At 36.8% G+C, this 18,679-nt stretch overlaps 1 pseudogene; it reads left to right on the top strand.

Annotated features, from left to right (window-relative positions):
* Positions 1–17,436, top strand: part of LOC122144513 — a 28,083-nt pseudogene extending 10,647 nt beyond the window's left edge.
* Positions 17,437–18,679: the final 1,243 nt, after the last annotated feature.

The raw sequence follows: 18,679 nt of genomic DNA, 5'->3' as shown, positions 1-18,679 counted from the left end.
AAACATAGTGGGAATAAATAAGTTTTGTTGTATACTGCAATTACTTTTTCAGTTAATTATTTCTACCTCTTTTTCCAGGTCACAGAATCACTTTATTTTTAGAGTTGTTTAAGCGAGGGAGAGAGACAAATGTGACTTTAGTCCAGAATGTGGGGAAATTGTAGTTTTTTAATAATTTCTTTAATTATTATTATTTTAGTTTTTTTGTTTTGGGACAAAAAGTAGATTTTTATGTTTGTGGTAATGCGGTCATTTATAGGTTCTTAGAAAGAAAAATCCGAAATCTGGGAAAAAAAAAAAGAAAAAAACTGTAAAACCTCATAGGTTTTTCAGCCAAGAAAAAAAAAAATTTGCTTCGGTGATTTGGACTCTAGTCTCTAAGTTGAAAACGGCAGGCAAGTGTGATGTGGGGAAGTGAGGACAGAAAAAACTCATGAGAGCCAAGCTGCTGCTCATGCATCGGGTGTGAAAACAGCGGTTGCAACCCAGACGTCGGGACATCAATTCTGAGGGATAGAATTAGTTTACTTATCCGAGTCTGTGGTTCTTTAAAGCACCGGCGGAGGATGTCTTCGTTTGCTTAATATCCAGAGGGAAAAAAACGCCATTTTTTCCCACACGATCCTCACGGGCATGCCTTTTTACAAAGTGTCCCAGAATGACAGTCAGACTTCTTATTATATGGCCACGAGACTTAAGTTTAGTTGCAGTTATAACCACTCTGGGCGGCCGGATGAGAAATTATTTTAAAATGTATGCCTGTGCCCTTGATACAGTGATGGAATGTTTAACTGTGATCAACGAATTTTAGCCACCATATTGATCCTAAAACTTTAGCCCACTGCTGGGCAATGACTGTGAAACCCCTGAGGGACAAAAAACCACGGCAACCTGTCTGTTCTTATTATAAAAACGTGTGGGGACTGATTCTTGCTCCAGCTCTAAAACACACCTGCACTGTAATTTCCAAGCGGACTTAAAAGACCCTTGATTATCCGGCTCAGGGTGTGTTTCATTAGAGGGTGGATCTGAACCCCTGTATTGAAGTGTAGCTCTTCATAAGCAAAATCAAGCACAGTTAATGCTTCTTCGTTTGTGAATCGTGTGTAAAAACACTTGACGGCGGTGTCTGCTGGTCAAATGCTGTTTTGAAGATGTCAAGAAGTTATAAGAAATGTTTTTTATCTTTTGATTGGCTGTTCTCACTAAAAAACTTAACATGAAAAATTGTTAAAATATTAAGCAAGCCCCAACAGCTGTTTTCAAACTCTGATAATACTGAGAAACTGTTTTTGTGTTCTTGAGCAGCAAAAACGTCAGCATATTAGAATGACTTCTGTTAGGATCATGTGACTGATAACTGGGCGTGTATATGAAAAAGCTGAAAAAAGATTCAACTGGTTTGGACATCAAATAGACGTAAATTACATTTATTTTTAAATTGTTATAATATTTCACTGTACTATTTTCACTGGAATTCTTCTTGATCAAATAAATGGGCAAAGCTTTAGTGGGGGGGGAGCATTCTTTCAAAACATAAAAAAAAAAAAAAAAATCTTACCCAATTCAAAACTTTGGAAACTTTTAATGTACTACCCTTTACTTAAGCTTAAAACCTGAATGACTGGGACTCTGCATTTCTCATTTCTTATAGTGTTGTTTGGACATTCATTATGTGGGGACAAAACAACATTTCTTTAGAATATTTTGTTCTGCAGAAGAAAAAAGTAATAATGCAAATTATAAAAAAGAGAAACAACACAAAAAAGAGCCATTTTTAATTTTTTTACATGAACCGTTTCCTTTTAATCTTTGATTTTATATGCGGCCTTAAAATAATTAGTTCACGTCAAAAAATTTAAATAATTTACTCACCCTGTTGGTGTCATTTGTAAAAAATTGATTTAAATTTCCCTCCCTTTTTTATAAGCTTAAAAGATCGTAAGAGTGCGTCCGTCGTGAAAACTGTATGAACTACGTTACATAATTACATATAGACAAGAATAGGGGATTAAAGGTTGCATTCTGTTTCTTGTTTTGGGCGTATGTGTTGAAAAATAGCTATGATAGATTGTTCTGCGGGGTCTGCCAAATATTTTTCCTTCAGTGAACAAGGAAATTTGGTAAGGTTTGAGGAAAATAAGAAAAAACGTCCTGCCAACCATGGTTTTAATTGCACCGCAAAACAAAAAACATTTGTTCTTCCTCTCTTCAATCATTCTGAAAGACTTTGTGCTGGTAGTACTGCATAGTACCAGACTGTAGTCTAGCCCACCATTTAGCTGTTGAACAACAAAACTGCACAACCCATCCATGGGTTATGCTTGATATAAAAACAGCCCAAGACTGTACATGGCTAAAAAAAAAAAAACATAGTCTGCCTAATTTCGCCCTTCTTGTTTTTTTGTTTGGTTTTTCTGGGGGACAAAACAGCCCCACTTCAAAGCTTCCAAAAAAAATCCCTTGATGTGTGGGGATTTATTCCAACAACACAAAAAAACACGAATTACAGAAAATGTGACGCTTTATAGAGTATAGTTGAAAAAACTTCAAGTTTTAAGGGGCGGCATGGTTTCTTAATTTCATCAAATGCAGTTTTTAGTTATTTAATCACAAAAAAAAACGGTAGTCGCTTTTTTCATAAACAATTGTGGATGATATTATTTCCAGTTCTGGAATACCGCTAAAAAAATTATAATTTCTATAGGCAATAGGTGAGAATGTGTTTGAAAAATTAAAGGCTTTTTTTCCATCTAGGCCCTTCATATGACAAACCACTGGTTATGGAAGGAAAAAATAAACAAATAAACAAACAGTTGTTAGGTATTGTAACTCTTTGTGTTTTCATTTACACCAGCACAGAACCAGGGCATTCAGAAAGGAGTTTTTTCATCTAGACAGACGAAAAAAAACCCAGCATTGGTGTGGGTTTTAATTTCCAGTTCTGAGCTAAACATCAGGGGTCATAGATGTTGTTGACAAGCAGGGGGACTTTGTCGGGGTTTGGTTTCCACCCATGGGGTTCTTGATCCGGATTGCCCATTTCTAGGGGTTGGACATGGGGCCGATTCGAAAAGGGGGAAAATCTTGTCTCAGGGGCTCAAAAATAGTGGTGGGGACTTGTCCTCCGCTGACATTCAGGGGGATTGTTAGGTGGGCTGCGTCCACCCGTCCTGGTCTATGGGAGTAACGTGGACTGTTAATTCTGGGTCGCTACAGTTGGACCTCGGAATTTAAGGAATGGAAGAAGGAGGGGCAAACAAATATTTTAGTGTAGATGCATTCTTCTTCTCCGATGTACGGAGTGCAAATTCGGGTGTTTGGGAAGGAATGTTCCCTGGTTCTGGGTTGGGGGACCTTAAACAATGCAAGCACGCTAAACAATTCCTTTAATGGATTTTGAGTAATAGAAAATGCGATTAAGTGTGTTATCTGGGGTGTATGCCAGGTTAAAGGAGGATGGGTCTTTACATCTAGATTTACAGTTGGACGAGAGTGAGCTGTCTTGGCCTCCCGGACAAATGCTGTAGGTAGATTTGTTCCCAAGAGTTTGGGCACTAAATAGGAAAACAGAGAATCTTGCTACCACCACAGTTTGAGATTTAGTGACTATTCTAGGTCATTCTCAAAACAAATTTGGGGGGCCAGGATGTTTTGGGAGATTGCAGTGGGGACGTGGAAGGGATACCTTAATGCGGAATATGAGCTCGCCTTTCAAAGTATTTGGAGGAGCTAAAACCATTTTAGGGGCTTTTGTTAAGTGACTCTATTAGCAAGAAGTGTTTTCTGTTTTGTTGCGTCCCAATTAATTAAAAAACCTCAGTTTTTGCAGACATCTTAGCCAGTAGAAAATTAGTGTGGTCATTCACATGTGGGTGTGTGTATGGTTCAAAAAATATGCCATTCCCAATTAGTTTTTGCGTTCATTGGTATGGGCTTTTTTGCGGTCAGAAACCACGATAGAAATATTTTTTTTTTTTTAGAAGCCTAATTATCAAATCAGGCATAACAGTGAAGGCTAGAACACGTTTCCCAGATATATTCTCCCCAAGGGGGGTACACGTAAAGGTCTGAAAACAAAGGACAGTGGGCCCTTAGTTTTTACTAAGCCTTGTGGTTTTTTACTCCCATTTATGTACTTGCCAAAATAATATCCTTAGTTTACCTCTTTCAATTTTCAGTGCCCACAAAAATTGATTGACCGTTCAGATAAGTAAGATTGAAACCATTGCCTTGCCACTTCCACTAATGGCCAAAAACATTAATTTTGTTAGTGTCTACTTCAAGCAGATTGTCGTGAGTCGAAAAATTAGGTGTTCACAACGCAGTGCCCAGAATTTTCCAGTAGCCACTAACAGGAGGACAAAGGGATTAAACAAAAAAAATCCCCATGGGATCGGATTTAACAAAGGGAAGCAGGTCTATTGTAGTAACCCTTTCTGAGGAGAGGCAGTCTCAGTAGATAATGGATATTGTCCCTAACACAATCCTGGGATGGAAAAAAATTCCTCACCAGAGTTAACCCATTTTCTTTTGCTAAGAAAGGAAAAACTAGTTGCTTGCAGAGGAGTGCTGCGCCGGTTTTTCGTAAGTATTTTTTGAACATAAAAGGAGAATTTGAGGGCCAGTTTACTCGGGGTCCTTATGGAACAAAATTCAGTAATGCTGCTTTCATCTTCATATCCACCAGTTTACAGTTTGGTGTTCATAACAAACTGGTCTTCTTTGGAGAAAATAATTGCCTCCAGAGATGCATTCCTTACATCAAACCAAAAAATGTACCTGTTAAAACCACAAGATTGGCTACTCCCAGCCAAAAAAAAACAACAACAAAAAAAACAAATTAGGTTTTTAGCTTAAGGAAATTTGTGGCCTCCGAGGTGAAAAGTATGCAAATTGGTTTTGCAATAGTTGTGCCATAGAGAATAGATTAATCTGAAGTATCAATCCCAAGTTAATTTTGTTTACTTGGGAAAAGACCAAATTTGTTTTTGGGGTCCAAAAACAAATTTCCTCTGCGGTTTTGAACAGGGGGGGACCTGCTAGCTTGTTTAAAAAAAAAAAGCCATGGGACACACAAAAAAAAAAACCAGAGCGTTGGATTAGTTTCCACAAGTTTTGCAAACATGATTGCCAGTTCAGGTTCTTGGCGTGCCCATAAAGGGGGTTTAATTAAGTTCCAGTTGGTAAGGAAAAGGGGGGCAGGAAGCTGCAATTTGGGATTTCCTTTTTTGTTGCCTCTAATTTGGGGAACAAAAAGGGGAAAAAAATCTCTGGAATAAATTAGTCTGGCACCAGTGGGGGGGGGACACACCTGTTTACACAGGGGACAAAAACTGCAACGAGGAATCGATTTTTTGTCTCTGTGTGGCAATTTCAGTGTACTAGGGGACTGTGTATTGTTTGCGAGTCTTCAGGTTAGTTCCCCATGTTTTTACCTAAAATGAGAGCCTATCTATCATCTATCCCTATCTTATCCTAGCTATCTATCTATCTATCTATCTATCTATCTATCTATCTATCTATCTATCCTGTCTTCTGTCTGTCTGTCTGTCTTGTCTGTTCCTGTCTGGCTGTCTGTCGTCTGTCTGTCTGTCTGTCTGCTGTCTGTCTGCTGTCTGTCTGTCTGGCTGTCTGTCTGTCTGTCTGCTGTCTGCTGTCTGGCTGCTGTCTGTCTGGCTGTCTGTCACCTTTCTAAAAATGTCTGTCTGTCGTTAAGTCCTGTCTGAAAGTCTGTCTGTCCACCTTCTAAATGTATTTCAGAGTTGTTGACAGTTTTTAGGGTAGGAATGCACAATATTAACGTTATCGGAATTGAAAAAAAAATTGATGCTCGGTTATGCCATTTTCCCGATATAGAGGGAAATTTGTTGTACTCAGGGTTGTGCCTAGTGATAAGATCACGTAAAAAGCGAGTGTTTTTGGTCATTCTTGAATGTGAACACTTTCCCTGGGAAAATGATGATTTAGGGATTCCACTTGTTTCGGGCTACACGGGCATTTAAATTTTTTGAGAAATGTCTTACATATTATGGATGTGTCCCTGTGTGCGACTAAGTTTGCAGCATGGTCACTAGATTTTGACAGCAAGCACAGCTTCCCCCCGGGTTTCCTAATGGGATGTCCTGTAAAAGGCGTATTATTGTATTTAGGGTGGAAAAATTCTGTAGGGGCTTACCTTGTAAATAAAAAAAAATGAAAAAAGTAAAAATACCCAAACAAATAAAACATTTTACGATACTTGTGTTTCTGTTGGCTTACATGAATGTAAAATTTCAAAAACAAAAATGGAAAAAAACCACTTTTTAATAAATTGTGTAGGTTCTATTTAATAAAGTTAAAACATGTTATTATATTTTCAAAATGGATTATGAAACAATCTGAAAGATTTTTTTTAAAATTTTTAACAGGCTTCTCTTGGCGGGCTAAAGACCCATCTAATTAATGTTCAAAAATCCAACAAAACTAAAAAATAATGTTTAAAGTAAAAAAAAAAAAAAAAACACAGCAGAAGGATTGCTTTGTTATTTTTACAGTTATTTTCAAAAAAGGGCTTGTCATTCTTTCTCTCATTAACAAAAGAAACTCAAAAAAACAAAACCAAAAATTAAAAATAAAAATTGTGTCATAAAAATTTCTGCTAGGAGAGGTTTTTTTTTTTTTTTTAAAACAAGGACAAAGTGGCTATTGGGACCAAAAATTAAACTGAATAATTTAATAGGATATCAAAAAACAAACAAAATTTTAATATTTCATGCATCCGTAATTATAGTTTTCTTTGGGGGAACAGTTACTGTTTGTTTAAAGGTTTAAGAAAATTAAAAATTCTAATCAAAGAACTATTTTAGTAACTAAACAACCAAGTTGGCTAGTTTTAGTTTAATCAAAAATTTCCATATATAAAATTCTGATAGGAAGGTAAATAAAAAACTTAACAAATGGTTAAAATTGTTTAAACACATAAAAAAGCCTGTGGAAAAAATGTTTCAACTTAACACTGTAATAACCCAACAAAAAAATATTTTCATAGAACGGTGATCTTAAAAATAAATAACCAGTATTCCACTCCCTTTTATATTGACACTTTCCTAATCTCTTACTGGCAGTAAACAAAAAAGAAGGGGGAAAAAATACCTAAATATTTTATGTGACACAGTGTCATTCCACCAAAACCTGCTAAAACACGCATCATTCTGGGTAAACACGTGACACTACAATGATGCAATTAAAAAATGGGAATTTAATAAACATTAAACATAAAAAAAACCCTAAAGAAAAACATTAACTTGAGAAAAGAAAAAAAAAAAATTAACGGGGGGGGAAAGGGAAAAACAGTGATTAAGGTTAAAACGGCTGAACAACTTTACTGTTAGAATTTCGCCAAAACCAATTTTTTTTAAAGTGCCAGTTGGTTTTTTTTGTGGTGATTATTTGTAGGTAGAAATTTGGGAACCTCTATCTGTGAAAGGGGGTCATTTGGCAAATCTGGGACGGTCAGAATTTGTTGGCGCAGGAAACGTTAAAGCATGAAAAAACAAAGTACATAAAAAAACAAAAGTCCAAATGAAAATAAAACAAATGGAAAAAAAAAGCCACCAGGGGGCACTGGATACAAGAGCGGATTTCCCAAAAAAGTCACTGATTTATTAAATTCCTTGGAGTGGAAAAGTTTGAAATCCAGTTTGGATTATAAGGGAACGTGAAAAAAAGTGAACTGTGGTAAGAAAAGGGACACCAAAAAAGGAAGGAATCAGTGGGACACTCTGAAGAGTTAAACTGGCTTCAGTGGGCCACAGGGGAATTAATTAGGGAAAAATGCTTACAAAAAACCCACTGACCTCACCCAGTCACCAGCTTAATGAAAATTGGGTGGGGACCAAGAGGTGGGCAAAAGCAGAAAGGCCACTGTTAAAAAACACATGTGTATCAAATGACAAATTTCTCGGCTACTGTGTGTAAGGTAGGGCTGTGGAAAGGACTTCTGAAAAAGCCCAAAGGCTGGATGGAAGGTTTCTGGTGGTCTTTTTTTGCCAATCAGGGAACTACATGTCCTACCCATGGGCTTGATTTCTGGTGTAAGGGGGCCAAACCATCAGGAAAAAAAAGCCCACCATCCCAACTGAGAAAAAAGCGTGGTTTTGGGCAGTGGTGGCATCATGGTTGTTCGGGATGCTTTCTTTGTCAGCCATTGTCCCTAGAATTAGAGGTTATGAAGGGAAGTCAAATAAAATAGGGGAATCAGCGAGGAAAACGTTCCAAACATCAGTTTTTCCAAAGTTTATGTGAGGAGCACGATCAAGGCAGGGGGGCTCTGAATGGAATATTATTTATTTCCATGTTTATATTTTTGGAGTGTCAGAAGGGGGGAACGGAAAGATTTCACATTTGGGAAAAAAAATCTGGAAAAGGGGGGTTTAAAATTTGAAATTGGGCTCCCAGTTGAGGCTCCAGGCCTCCCTTGGTTTTTTCCACTCCTGTTGGCTTGAGAAAAAAACATCTTCCCCCCTCTAATGCTTGCCACGGTCTCTGTCAAAAGGCCTTGCCAGACCACATGTTAACTTGCCCTTTATAAACTGGCAAAACACGGGGGGGGAAACATTAATGAAATTAAAATGGCTCCACTTGTTGTTTGGGAACAGCTAGTGTTTTTGGGTTCCAAATTCACCTTACATCCATGGCGGGAGGCTTCGTTGAGGAATTACGTAACAATCCTCAAGTCAAGGAACCGGTGTAAAAGCCTTTTCAGAACTGCAGGGCTGACTTAGTAACTTGTCTTGTTTTGGGCAGCAAGCTTAGAAAATTTTGAATGGGGGACCAACCTTTTATTAGCAAGAGGCCAACTTTTTTAAATGTTCATTTAAGGAGGAAAAATAAAAAACCTAATTAAAAAAAAAAAAAAAACCAATTAAAACAAACTGACGTTAAAAAAATTGTATTAAAACCTACTTGTAGGCTCTTCAAAATACACATTTTGTCATGGAACAGAAATAGCGCAATCCTACTAGTTGGGGAAAAACAAACAGGGATTTTGAGGGGTTTTTTTTTTTTGTTTTTTACTTATTGTAGGACAGTTTTGTTGTTCCAAATTTTAAAGGGTTAGTTCACACCAAAAAAATGAAAAAAAAATTAGCCCCCTACAAATGACTCACCCTGGGCATATGGGATATTTTTTAACATGAGCGTATGGGATAATTTTTCTTATTTACCAAAAAAAATGGCATTGATTTTTTCCATCAAGTGAGGGACCTTTGGTTTCCACCCGCCCTTGGGAAGCCATGTGGATACACTTTTTTTTTTTTTTATTATGGATGGGGCACTTTTTTTATTTCACTATTTTGGCATGATTGCCCCACTGCCAAAAAAAACCCGCTGAGTGGCCAGTGTAAAAAACAGGTTTGAAAGATCAAAAAAGGGGGGGACAAATTTTTTATAAACTCCGACTGGATTCGTCTGAAACAGGGGAAGAAAGTGGTTCATATTTTTTCCACCTTTTGGATGAACTTGGGAAGGATGGAGAAAAATGTATAGGCAAAAAATTTTTCGATTTTGGTTGAAAAAACTAAAAAACCCATTTAAAGTCCATAAGAAAAAAAGATCTCTGGCAAGTAGGTAGGAAATGGCAAAGCAAATCAGACTTCATGGTCCATGGTTGTTACTGGGGTCATTGGCAATTTGAACCATAAATTGTGTTTTAATGGGCCAAATGGGGGGAAACACAAATACCAATCATTTCTGAATTGAGAGTCTAAAAGGCGAGCTATTACTAGGGGGACACATAGCCCTGAAGTGGGAGCAGACTTTGACTTTTGCCATTATTGCTTTCACCACAACAACTGTATTTCCCTCTGTCAACAAAAAAAAAAAAACATAGAAGGAAGATGATTGCATGTTTTTGGGGGACTGGAAAACCCCCACCAGGGAGGGGGGGGAAAAGCTGTATGTCCAAGATTTCTCAGTATTTAAGAAAAAACAAAAATATTGAGCTTTCAAAAAACTGGAATTTTTTTGGCAATGGAGGTAAAGGCCATGACCAAAAAGAAAGTTCTCTTGCATCTTGGGCTCACCATTCCACCATGTAAAGGGCATTTTGTGGCACTTCCAAAAGGGAGGGTCAGGTCTCAAAATAAAAAACCAGCTTCTGTAAATCGAAGAGGCAGGGACAGATTTAAATCAATCGTTGGACAACATTGGGAAAAAACTTCCTGGGTTTCCACTTTCAACACTTAGTATTGTCATGAGGAGGAAGAAGGGTCTCAAGGGTGAAAAAAAGCAACTTGTTTTCACCAGTTGCGTTGTAGGATTAAAAAGCCCTAAATGGGGTTGTATATTTATAAAGCCATTTATGAATTTGTGTGACTTTTTTCGTCCGACTTGTTTCAACCCATAAACAACTGGTTTTTTTATTAGTGTGTTGAGGCGGTGACATAATGGTGTCTCTTTGACTACCATAAAAATCAGTCTTCTTTATTAAAGAGACACACATTTTTTTTTGGAGGAAGTATTATTTATTTGGAAAAAGGGTAGGGGGTTATAAAAAAATTCAAAAAAAAAAAAACGCCATTCACACAGACCGTGTTGTTTGAGACTCTCATTTAGCGACCTCACACTAATTTTTGTAATACTAGGTTTTTTCTATGCAGAAAAAACATTGTCTGTGGTGTGGTGTTTGGCAAAAAAATTGTGTTGCAAAAAACAAAAAACAAAAAACAGTGTTTTTTGGCATGAATTGGTGGCTTCAAGTTAAAAGTTAGTGTTTAACTTGGGAACAAAAAAAACAAAAACAACGATTCTCTAGAACCTTGTGGGTCATTAACTTTTATTATTTAAAAAAACCATTAAAACTGAAATATATACTTAATATGGGTTTAAGATTTTATTAAAGTCTTGGGGCAAGTTAGTATTTTTCCACCCCAAAAGAATGGTGTTGGTCTAGCTAATTTTCTAATCTTTTGGGCGTAGTGTGTCAGTTAGGAAAACAAAATATTCAGTATCTGGAACAAAAAAAAAAAGCCCCATGGTGCTCTGAGTCTCACCATCATCAAATCTGTCTGGATTACGATGAAGAAACAGATGAAACTGGACTTTTGCATATGACCTTTGCACAGTATTGTAATAAAAACTTTAACATCATTTTCATTAGCCTCATTTCGTCGAATTTTGCATTTCAATGCAGTGTGTTAATGAGCTCGTAACTTAACATCGCAAGTGCACAAAAGTGCTGAAAAAAGCAAAAAGTCATGATAAACAAAGTGTATGGTGCGTGGCGCAGTAAGAGTGTCTCGCTTATCGTCTGAACAGCCGATGGTAGGAGGTTGTCGTGGGGTGGATGGTCGAGTGTCGGACGGTATGAAAGTTGGGCGCACGGAATTGGGATGTGGAAAAAATGATGCCCTGCAGGTGGAGGGCCCAGTTTGGGTTTGAAACCAAGCTTGCTCCCACTGAATCCAAACCTGTAGTTATGATAAATAATAGATGATGATTTTTATCGTCTATCCGTGGATTCAAAATATGGAACTACAGAAACAGCGATATCGGTTTACTCCCCGACATTGCGCTTTACACTGTCGCTCAATCACAAACAGACCTGGGCCATCTGAACCAATTCAGCGCAGAGTAGGCTCACGTATAAAGGAGGGAGTTAGAGAGAGACTGAATCACTTAGAACTGCTTTGAACGAAATCGTGGCAAAAATTAGATGATATTAAATGCATATTTTGAAAAAAAACAAAAGTGTTTTTTGACCTTACATGGCATGAAAGGCACCTATTTGAAAAACCCCTCCCCTCTAAAAAAGACAAAGACACAACAAATTACTAACTCTTGATTAAATCTTAATTCAAAATATTAACAAATACTGTAATAGTGTATCAATTATACTAAAATTACAACTGGATGATCATTTCAAAAATTATTTTTATTTTATTTTTCTATCCAGATGCGGCCTGTCCTAGATTTTAACTGGAATTAGACAAAGTACATTACAGTGGCACATGTGAACTGCAATCTGTTCACAGATGTCCTTCAGCAAGTCGCAGTCCAAACCACATGATGTTCTCTTTGACTTTTCCTTTCCATTTGGTAGACTTTTTGAATATATTTTAAATCACAACATGTTTTTTGGAGGCATGTATTGGTGCTGTTTGGCCTGCAGCACAATCATCACAGTCCAATTCATCCAGCACAATGCTGAATGTTATCCTGAAGTTTCTGTGAAAAAACGGCATGGTCAATCAATGTTCTGAATGCTTCTGATAGCTTCCTAATAAATAGTTGTTTGTGATTGCCCTGCAGTGGCTGGAGGTGGTGTAGTTAACCTGACCTGTGCGCAGTATTGGGTGATTTATACTGGCGGGTGCTGCAGGAGGCCATCTGGCCTGGAGGAAGTCCTGTGCCGGCTCAAACCCAGACCCCCACCGCAGCCAGCAGCAGAAACAGGCTAGCAGAGAGCAGGCTCTGCAGTGCCTTATGAAACTACTGCCAAAGTGAGACGCCACATAATATGCACTTATACACTATTTGTTCAAAATTTTGGAGATTTTTTCTTTTAAGAAATTAATGCTTTTAATCAAGTAGGACACATTAAATTCAAAACAAGTCGTCAGCAAAGACTTTGTAATTTTACAAAAATTCTATTTCAAATAAATTGATATTTCAAATAAATGTTTTTCAGCTTTCACTTTGTATTCACAACGAAGAATCCTGAATTTTTTTTTTTTTTTTTTGATTTGATTAGATTGATTATAATGATAAATGTTTCTTGCAGTGCCAAATCAGCATAGTAAGAATGATCATGTGAACACTGAAGACTGGAGTAATGATGCTGAAAATTCAGCTTGGTCATAAATTTATATTTTAAAATATACTAAAAATAGCAACCAGTAAATTGTACTAATATTCACAATATCACTGTTTCTATTATATTTTTACTCTATTATATTATTTTAAAATGTAGCCTTGGTGAGGCATGAGAGACTGCAAAAAACAAAACAAAATGAACTACAAACTGGACTAAACTAGTTAACTAAAACTAAACTAAAACCGAATAAAAAATGTTGCTCAAAATAAAATCTAAAACACTGTATTTCAGCTAATTGCAAAGGCAACATTTCTCATTTTGATTGTTTACTTTGATGTACTAAAATAAATAAACTAATACAAAAAAAACAACATGAGGTAAAACTACTAAACATGACAAAACCAAACAACAAAATAAAAATAAATAATGACTATTAATAACTAAAGTGAAAATGGATTTATAAAAATAAAACACTGATTTCAAATATTATTAACACTATAATAGTATGTAAATGATATTAATGTAAAATAGCACTGACCTGCTACCTACTACTAGTACAAATACCGAGATTTCCACGGACAATTAAGAAAAGATCTTTTGTAAAATGGCATAATCTGATAAGTTTTTTCAACCTCTTTAAAGTGACTGGATAGATCAGTAATTTATTCAGAATAAAAAAGCAACTGAATGCATTAATGTGTTAAAATATGAAGAAAAATTAAGAGCCCAATCATGCGGTATTTTAATCCGGCTGAATTTGAACTTCTCAGTCAACATTTCCGATTCAAACTCTTTTTAGCATTTGGTTTTGGATGGATTGAGTAAAATTAGAGCTTGGAAAAAACAAGCTTCTAAATTTTGCAATCAAGCTTGCTTTGGAAAACTAGAAATAAGAAAAAAAAAAAACTGAAAAGTGATTCAGACAAACAGCTGTTTAGTAACACCACAAGGAACCCACTGCTGAGGAGATGAATCAATCCATCAAAACATAAACAAGAGAAGTTCAGGGAAAACAAGAAAATGACTGTTCTTCATCAGTAGTTTTGGTGGCGGTGTCCAGCACCTCTCTGGGTTCCTTGACAGAGTTTGCGGAGTTTATTGTGTGCTTCTGTGTTTTTAAACAGCATCTGATCTTCTGATATTTCTGGGCTCGGAGAAGGACAAGGATATTCTGGCAGATGGTTGTTGATTCTTTTTCAGGACCACACAATAAACAATGTGTGTTTGAGTACTAACAGATGGCGATAGAAATCAGCACCGCTGTCATTTATGAAATTATGTCACACTCCAAAACATTCCTATTTAAATATCCATATGAGGTCAATAACGTTGATGTGGACTTTCCATATAGTTTTTAAAAATAGAGCAAAAATAGTAGCATTTTCAGTGTTGTTACTGGGGTTTTTTTTGTGAAATTGGGGGGGGGGTGGCTTACACGTGCATAAATATGTCATGAGGCAAGCAGACATGGCCTAGTGAACATGGTGGCCTTTAATGGTTAAAATGGTCAGGTTGTGATTTACTTACTATCCTCTTGTTATGGCACAGTGAAGTAAGCGATGCTGATAAAAAGCAAAGCAAAAAAAATGTTCTTTCAAAGATACCTACTGTGTGGTGTTAGCAGGAGCCTCGGTGACATCTGTGTTAGACTATTATTACCACAGTGTGAATGCATGATTTTATTCTCACTGGCGTGAATTTTCAAGAGAGCTGCTCTTTGACTTCTAGAACAATGGCGGTAGTCTGCCTGTAAAATGTCCCGAGGAATGCAGATGCTGTTACAATCACGTACTCATTCGCCTTAGGTGTCTTTGCTTTATGAGGATGGGTCCTTAGCCGACAGTATACAGAGGGTGAAAGGCAACCAGGCATGTCCAAATTCCTAAATCTGGTCGGTTTTTGAAGGCAGCATCGAATGCATCTTCACTACTTTGGGCCTTTTGATGGAAAGCAATAAAATGGCATCTAAAGTCAAGTCAGGTCGCAATTCCCGGTCCACGCAGACGTTAAAGGGTTAGGTTCACCCAAATATTTAAAATTATGTTCATTAATGACTCACCCGCATGTCGTTCAAAATCCGGAAGACCTCCGGTTCATCTTAGAACACAGTTTAAGATATTTTAGATTTAGTGCCGAGCATACTGCTGGAGAGTGTCTGTCTCCTCCATGTTAAAATGTATGTCCCGGTATACTGTCCACCGTCGTAGAAGGTAATAAAAAACATCATCAAAGTAGTCCATGTGACATCAAGGGGGGTTCATTTAGCAATTTACTGACGTATCGAAAATACATTTTTGTTCGAGAACAAAAATAACAAAAATTACGACTTTTATTCCGCTTTTTCTTATCTTCCCCCTCTTCCGGTCTTTTGTGACGCGACTGCTGTGACTGTTGACGTACGACGCTGCTTACGTGTTTCTCTGGTCGCGCCAATAACAAAGAAAAACACATCAGCAGCGGCGTAACGTCAGCGGATTTCAACTACAGCGTCGTGACCGCGCTCACAACAGGACCCGGGGAAGAGAAAGAAAAAGCGGCATAAAGTTCATTCATTTTTGTTATTTTTGGAACAAATTTTAGTTTTCTGATGCGTCTATAATTCCCAACTGACCCTCCGATGTCACATGGACTACTACTTTGATGATGTTTTTATTACCTTTTCTGGACGTGGACCAAGTATACATACATTCTCAATGGAGTGACAAGAAAGCTCTCGGACTAGAACTGAAAAAAATCTTATACGGTGGTTTCGAAGATGAACGGAGTTCCTCCAAGGGTTTGGAACGAACATGAGGGGGAGTCCATTAATGACATAATTATAGTTTTCGGCTGAACTAACCCTTTAAAGAGCTAATTTACAGAATTACTGACTAGATAGTGTCTTATTTTGAAAGATTAAAAAAAAAGAATTATTTTAAAATTATTATTATTTAGTATGTAAGTAGAACTATTAAGTAGAAGAAGAAGACATACATGATAATACTTGGATACTACTCACTACTACCCTTACACCTAATTTTTATTCATTTATGAATAATTGTCCAATATATATTTATGATGAATTCATTATGGATAATACATACTTTATGAAATGTCTGTATTATTGATTTATTAACTACATTTCAGTATTTATTAAATGCATTATTTATTTATTAAATAATTACATTTCATTCAATTATTAATTTATAAATACACTTTAAATTTATTTATTATTAATTAATAGATGTATTTTTATTTTATTTTATTTTACTACTATACGAAGTAATAGGCTGCAGTTCATTCATTAAATTTTCATTATGCTTTTTTTTTTTATTTACAACAGAATGCATAATTTTTATGTTTCTCAGAAAGTGGAATTGAATTTGAATTCAAATTGAGTGTGATGATTTGCATTCATTTTTACTGTCCTAGAGCAAGCAGTTATAAATTTGCTTCAAAACCTTTTCCTTTGAATTTTTTAATAAGCTTAGAAGTAATGTTAAGAAAGTAATCTTTCCCATGGGTCTTGATAATACAGTATGTGTGTTCAGGATGTAGCTGTGCTTGTGACCTCCTGTGACTGTTTATATTTTGCAGGCATCTTGTGTACTGCATCTGGGGATCTGCTTGCTCAGGTTTCTAGTCCCTGGGGGCATCCGATGGGGGACTTTCAGAAAAACACTTCCCTGGGCACAGCCTGTCCAAAAACGCTGAGAAGCTGCCACCATAGATGTGTTGGGGCAGATTGAACACATAAACACACTTTGCCTACATGGCTATCGTGCAGATCTCTTACAAAGCGTGATCGGGTTAAAATATGTAGGGTGTGTGGAAATGCAAGGCAGGAACATGTGGATCAAGAAAGTGTGGATTTGGATTCACTGACAGGCTGTGTCTGGCACCAATTTGCTATTCATGTTTCTGGGACACACTGGGCGCCAGGATCCGGGCGAGGCATTGATTAACGACTACATGTTTTTGTGTTTAATAAAACCACAAGTCCAATCTCTAAAAGCCCAACATACCGGATCTGGAATTAGCTGCAAGTTCTCCAACTTTTATCCACCTTGTTCCCCACTTCAACTTTGGGCAAAGCTTTCACAGATGGACTAAACTGATCATTTCTGCACTATCCTATTAAGCTGCTTCTGGCCTTACAGTCTTGATATACCATGAGTTTGGCTACACACTTCTTTATTGTTACTATACGAAGTAATAGGCTGCAGTTCATTCATTAAATTTTCATTATGCTTTTTTTTTTTATTTACAACAGAATGCATAATTTTTATGTTTCTCAGAAAGTGGAATTGAATTTTAATTCAAATTGAGTGTGATGAATTTTCATTCATTTTTACTGCCTAGAGCAAGCAGTTATAATTTGCTTCAAAACTTTTCCTTTGAATTTTTAAAGTGCAAAGGAATGTTAAAAGTAACTTCCCTGGGTCTGATATAACAGATGTGTATCGGATGTAGCTGTGCTTGTGACCTCCTGGGACTTGGGTTTCTATTGTGGCAGGCTCTTGTGTACTGATCTGGGATCTGCTTATCGAGTTTCTCGTCCCCTGAGGCATCTATGGGACTTTCAGAAACCTTCTGCAACAGCCTTTCCAAAAACGCTGAACTGCCCCATAGAGATGTGCTGGGTGCAGCCTGCCACATAAACACACTGGCCTACATACATACGTATCTCATACAAACGTGATCGGTTAAAATATTAGGTGGAAATACAGGCAGGAACATGTGATCAAGAAAGTGTGGATTTGAATTCATGACAGCCTGTGTCTGGCACCAATTTGCTTTCGCTGTTTCTGGGACACACTGCGCAGATCCGGGCAGGCATTGATTAACGGCCACATGTTTTGTGTTTTATCAAACCACAAGTCCAATCTCTAAAGCCCAACATACAGGATCTGAATTAGTTGCAAGTTCTCCAACTTTTATCCACCTTGTTCCCACTTCAGCTTTGGGCAAAGCTCTTACAGATGGACTGCGCTGATCATTTCTGCACTATCCTATTAAGCGTTTCTGGCCTTACAGTCTTGATATACCATGAGTTTACACACATTCCCTTATTGTGCACATGTGCACTTGATAATTTTGCTTCACACCTTCTTCAGAGATGCTTTAGAGGCTGTATCGGCCTTATCTCTAAGATAAAGCCTGTTTTTCCACAAGTTTTCTCTGTAAGTATGAAATTCATCACATCTGCGTCCTGGTGTCACGGTAATGCGTAGGTGCACGTGTGCTCCAGCCAACTTGTTAACCTTTAAATGTAATGTCTGCTGTTCACAACCTCTAATTAGTGGTTCATGCGGACATAAAGCCAAGAAAAGTCAGGAATCAGCAAAAATGGGCAGGTTTTTTTTTCTTTCTTTTTTATCAAATGACAATTCGTCATTCGTACTTATACTCAGCCATCCAATTCTGTAATTCTTTTTTTTTTTTTTTTTTTTTTTGTTTTTTTTTTTTTTTTTTTTTGTGGAATATAAAACTTTTTTAAGATGTTTTTTTTTTTGTTCGTATAATGGAAGTCTAGTCCCAAAACTGTACCAACGACTATAGATGTAATTTTGTGTTTTGATGAACTACTTCTTTAAATGTCTTGTATTTAGTTTGATGTGCATTACAAAGCAGCTGAAGGACCTAAACAAGTAATCAGAGAATTACAGGTTCTGTTTTGGGTTTACATATTTTTCCGTAAATTCGCCCACAGGACATGATGTCTTCATTCCTTAATGTGTAACAATAGTTACTTCAGTTAAAAAAAACTGTCAAATATTGATGCACATGTACTTTTAAAAAGTCTGAAAAAAACACCTTGTCATTCTTAATGTAAGTGTCCTTAGTTTCCAAATCTGAAAGCAGTATTACTTTCAAATGTGTTTTATTAGCATTAATTATGTC

Source organism: Cyprinus carpio, unplaced genomic scaffold (genome assembly GCF_018340385.1).
Source record: "Cyprinus carpio isolate SPL01 unplaced genomic scaffold, ASM1834038v1 S000006701, whole genome shotgun sequence".
NCBI classification, from domain to species: Eukaryota; Metazoa; Chordata; class Actinopteri; order Cypriniformes; family Cyprinidae; genus Cyprinus; species Cyprinus carpio.
Note: the sequence above shows the minus strand (reverse complement) of the source record. Positions and strands in the feature narration are given on the sequence as shown.